Here is a 5,913-nt window from a genome sequence, read left to right on the forward strand (position 1 = left end):
AAGATAACCTAACCTAACGGATAACTAATTAAAGATGGTGTAGGGCTGCAGAGTCTGACAGTTATGGGCAAAATGCATTAAAAAGAAAATGGTCATAATCGCTTATCCATGTTTAATAAACAAACGATAGGTAAACACAGTTTTCAATTTTTACATGATGTTGGTAAAAATAATAATTTTCGCAAAATGGACAAAACAAAGAACACCTAGTCCCTGCAAAAGCCGGGGGCCCACAGCCTATACCTGTAATCAATGTCTTGTTTTTGAAAACCCTAACACAGAGACAGGAACAAGGTTTGTTTCACCTAAGGACAATCACCTCTTGCGAAACACACGCCAAATGAATATAGGTGTTTAAAAGTAGATATCCCAATCAGAGACATGACGATAAACACCTCCGCCTTAGTTGATTGTTAGAACCACTTGACAGCCATAGACTTAAAACTGGGCAGAACACCCCACTTTAAGCCTACAATCCCAATACCAACACACCACATAAAAAAACCCCATGCCACACCCTGGCCTGACCAAATAAATAAAGATAAACACAAAATAACTGTATAGGAAGTTCTGGGGACAGGGCGTGACACTAGCATAAAGACAATAAATTGAACTGATAAACTAACATGAAGATAACATACTGTACATAAAGATAACCTAACATAAAGATAACCTAACATAAAGATAAACTAACATAAAGATAACCTAACATAAAGATAACCTAACATAAAGATAAACTAACATGAAGATAACATACTGTACATAAAGATAACCTAACATGAAGATAACCTAACATAAAGATAACCTAACATAAAGATAACCTAACATGAAGATAACATACTGTACATAAAGATAACCTAACATAAAGATAACCTAACATAAACCTAACATGAAGATAACATAATATAAAGATAATGTACAGTAGGGCTGCACAATGTAATTGTGTAACTGACAGTTATGGGCAATAACTGTGAATTAAAAAGAAAATGGTCATAATCGTCTTAATACCTTTATTTTATGAGGGGGGATAATAGTTTATTTTCAAGTAGATAGGTATAGTTACCCGAAAGCAGTTTTCATTTTTACATGATGTTGGTAAAGATTATAATAATTTTCTGAGCAAAATGGAGCGGTTGGGAGGAGAACACTGGCATACAGAACACCTAGTCCCTGCAAAGAGCGGGGGCCCACGAGCTCTGGGGCCATTGAGCCTGTAATCAATGTCTTGTTTTTGACAGTAACCCTCCAAAAAGTAATTCCTAAATCTTTTTCATGTCCATGTGTACTAGGAGGCTAAGTGTTTGTTTCTTGGCCTTGAGGATTGTGAACTGATCAAAGCTGCCTCAGGACCTCTTGAACTGTATGTCAAGTTCTGGGGACAGGTTGTCTGGCCAGACAGACAATGAATTGAACTGGAGCTTCTGGGGACAGGTGTTTAAAAGTAGATATCAGACCAAGAGCCTATTGCTGTATAGGTAGCTGTTTTATGACTTTTTTTTAAAGTTCTGATCTCTCCGGACAGACAATAAATTGAACTGTTAGTTATAGGGATGGTTAAAAACAGACAATAAATTGAACTGTATAGCAACATCAGGGAAACTGGGCAGAAGGGAGTGGTTGCTTCAAAGTTCTGGGGACAGTTGTTCTGCAACAATTTAATTGAGCCTCTGGGGACATTCTCTGGACACTAGACAGACAATAAATTGAACTGTATCAAATTCTGGGGACAGGTTGTGGAAAGAGATGAACTGTATAGGAAATTCTGGGGACAGGTTGTCTGGACACTAGACAGACAATACATTGAACTGTATAGGAAGTTCTGGGGACAGGTTGTCTGGACACTAGACAGACAATAAATTGAACTGTATAGGAAGTTCTGGGGACAGGTTGTCTGGACACTAGACAGACAATAAATTGAACTGTATAGGAAGTTCTGGGGACAGGTTGTCTGGACACGAGACAGACAATAAATTGAACTGTATAGGAAGTTCTGGGGACAGGTTGTCTGGACACTAGACAGACAATAAATTGAACTGTATAGGAAGTTCTGGGGACAGGTTGTCTGGACACGAGACAGACAATAAATTGAACTGTATAGGAAGTTCTGGGGACAGGTTGTCTGGACACTAGACAGACAATAAATTGAACTGTATAGGAAGTTCTGGGGACAGGTTGTCTGGACACTAGACAGACAATAAATTGGCAGGTGCAAATAGATTCTCATCTTTAGCGGACAACAGTTCTTAAGGGCTCAAATTAAAATATCTGTTTGCGAGTTTCTTCTTACTGGAGAACTGGTGTTTCAGTTGAGTGGTTGCCATGTGAACAGGCCCTTATCTCTGGTATATCTTGTCCTGCATCATTCAGGGCTTAGTTTAAATTGTGTGCAGCGCGATGGACATATAATGCACAATGACTCAGGATGACTTCAGAGGACCAGGGGAGTCTCTCAAGTTGGATTTCATTTCATTTACTTTGATTGCAGCCAATTTGTGTAGACTATTAGCCAGTCAAAACTTACTGAGTTCAACAATAAATAGTAGCTAAATGTATACTTAAGCTAAGGATTTTCCTCATTGTTAGGCTATTTGATGTGTAATTTTTTAAATAAAAACTGTATAAATAGCAGCTAAATACTCTATATAGCTATAAGTACTAGGCTACACTGCATAATGAAACAACCCATAGTAAGATAGTGTTTTGAGGGTGGGCTGAATGTATTATTTGGCATTAATAGACTGGTTTTACAGACAACTTCTATCCAGAGCACAAAGATGGCTCATGTCATGCAGGTTCAGATAGACTATACAGGACAGCTGTTGGGGGTTCCAGAGATACTGTGTTATGCCAGTGGACAATCTTCATTTACAAAAGTTCCCAGCAGTCAAAACAATTTGGGGTGTCAAACTCCATAATGGTCACAGTCCTACAATATTTCCAATATCACACCACAGTACCTTTGACCTCCAAACTCTTAGCTACTGTAGCTAGCACTATTAGTGCCACTGTCATTACAATAATTACTAGCTAGCACTATTAGTGTCACTGTCATCAAAATAATTACTAGCTAGAACTATTAGTGCCACTGTCATTACAATAATTACTAGCTAGCACTATTAGTGCCACTGTCATTACAATAATTACTAGCTGGCACCATTAGTGCCCCTGTCATTACAATAATTACTAGCTAGCACTATTAGTGCCCCTGTCATTACAATAATTACTAGCTAGAACTATTAGTGCCCCTGTCATTACAATAATTACTAGCTAGAACTATTAGTGCCACTGTCATTACAATAATTACTAGCTAGCACTATTAGTGCCACTGTCATTACAATAATTACTAGCTAGCACCATTAGTGCCCCTTTCATTACAATAATTACTAGCTAGCACTATTAGTGCCACTGTCATTACAATAATTACTCGCTAGCACCATTAGTGCCCCTTTCATTACAATATTACTAGCTAGCACCATTAGTGCCCCTGTCATTACAATAACTACTAGCTAGCACCATTAGTGCCCCTGTCATTACAATAATTACTAGCTAGCACCATTAGTGCCCCTGTCATTACAATAATTACTAGCTAGCACCATTAGTGCCCCTGTCATTACAATAATTACTAGCTAGCACCATTAGTGCCCCTGTCTTTACAATAATTACTAACTAGCACTATTAGTGCCACTGTCATTACAATAATTACTAGCTAGCACTATTAGTGCCCATGATATTACAATAATTACTAGCTAGCACCATTAGTGCCACTGCTATTCAAATCATTCCTCGCTAGCACCATTAGTGCCACTGCTATTTAAATCATTCCTAGCTAGCACCATTAGTGCCACTGCTATTACAATAATTCCTAGCTAGGACTATTAGTGCCACTGTCACTAGAATAATTACTAGCTAGAACTATTAGTGCCACTGTCATTACAATAATTACTAGCCAGCACCATTAGTGCCACTGCTATTCAAATCCTTCGTAGCTAGCACCATTAGTGCCACTGCTATTACAATAATTCCTAGCTAGCACCATTAGTGCCACTACTATTACAATAATTACTAGCTAGCACTATTAGTGCCACTGTCATTACAATAATTACTAGCTAGCACCATTAGTGCCACTGCTATTCAAATCATTCGTAGCTAGCACCATTAGTGTCACTGATATTACAATAATTACTAGCTAGCACCATTAGTGCCACTGATATTACAATAATTACTAGCTAGCACTCATAGTGCCCCTGCTATTACAATAATTACTCGCTAGCACCATTACTGCCACTGCTATTACAATAATTACTAGCTAACACCATTAGTGCAATGTCATTGCAATAAAGACTTTCTAATTTAACTAAGCACGACAATAATCAGGATGAGGGTGATGATGGTAACTGTGAAGAAGATAATGATGATGATGGTGATGATGAGGATGATGAACAGAAAGAGGATAAAGGAGAGGACAGTGTTGGAGATTGCAGAAAGATCAGTCTCAACTCTCAGAAGCTCTTTAAATGGAACAGCACTGCCATCTGCTGGAAACAGAGAGTACTATAGTACAGTCAAAGATGGTGGATAAATGAAGACACAAGCAGGCCATTAACCATTTGAAAAAAGAGTCACTGTTCCAGTCTGCTTATGGCCAGGCACCACACCCCAATAGGGTAATTGTTTGTCAATGAATCACATCTCAATCAACTTTTTTTCCAGTAGAATGTAGACACAAAGATAATACTTTTTTGTATTACAATTTCTCTGAAATATTGTATTAAAATGTACAAATTAGGTGATATTAATGGCCCAAAATGCAACCAAATTGATAAGTAGATGCAAAAATGTAATTTTTGCCTGTGGCGCCTGGTGTCTCTCCCATGGGTACGAATGCGATGCCAGCTGGGTCTGGTCTGCTTAGTTCACTGACTGTATATGAACCAGATACCAGCTGGTCTGGTCTGCTTAGTTCACTGACTGTATATGAACCAGACACCAGCTACATCTGGTTGCTTAGTTCATTGACTGTATATGAACCAGATACCAGCTACGTCTGGTTGCTTAGTTCATTGACTGTATATGTACTAGTAAAAGTCTACGGTACAGTACAATAATCCCCTTTTGCATCATGGTCTGTGAATGACCTTTTCACCTCTCTGTATCCTCTTACCTATGTGACCTCAATGACCTAGGTTACTACAGACCATGTAGACACACCTTTCCATTACAAATATGACCTGAGTTGCAATATTACACCAGTCTCTTAAGATTGCTTTTTTAAAGGAATCTTGAAAAGGGAATAAATCAGAATAAAAGGAATTGAAGGACAAAACAAATACATATTAATGACCAGGCGAGGTATTTAGTAACATCAATATGATGTAATGAAGCTAAAATACTATACTTGTAGGTTAATGCAGATTCAGAGAAACAACTATTTTTGTTAAATTGCTATATTGTTTGAAGTCAATATAACTTCACAGAATATCCTAAATAATATTAGGGGAGCCTTCTCTGCTAAATTTATAGGCTTCTTACAGCACTAATAAGAGGCCGCATCTGAGACCGTCGCCATGTGCAGTTGAACTTCAGGAACACCGATTATGTTGCTGTCCGCTTCAGTGGTGCTGAAACGGCACTGTTAGTTTATTCATTTACATTAGCTCTACCAGCGGACATTATACACTCATGACACTTGAGACAAAGTAACCACGTTAGTTGTTTGGGGATATAGCTGGGCTGTCTATCTCAAATGGGCCATTGGAATCAGATGGTGCAGTATTGCCTTCTGGACACTGGGTGACACTACTCTGTAAGTAAAGCCAGTGGCAATCCTGACCATTGAATATATGATCAAAGTTGGCCCTCTCACCCCTTTATAGACGAACGCTGTTTTAACAGAATCGTAATCTCTACCACGTG

Source organism: Oncorhynchus keta, chromosome 8, assembly GCF_023373465.1.
Source record: "Oncorhynchus keta strain PuntledgeMale-10-30-2019 chromosome 8, Oket_V2, whole genome shotgun sequence".
Lineage (NCBI taxonomy): Eukaryota > Metazoa > Chordata > Actinopteri > Salmoniformes > Salmonidae > Oncorhynchus > Oncorhynchus keta.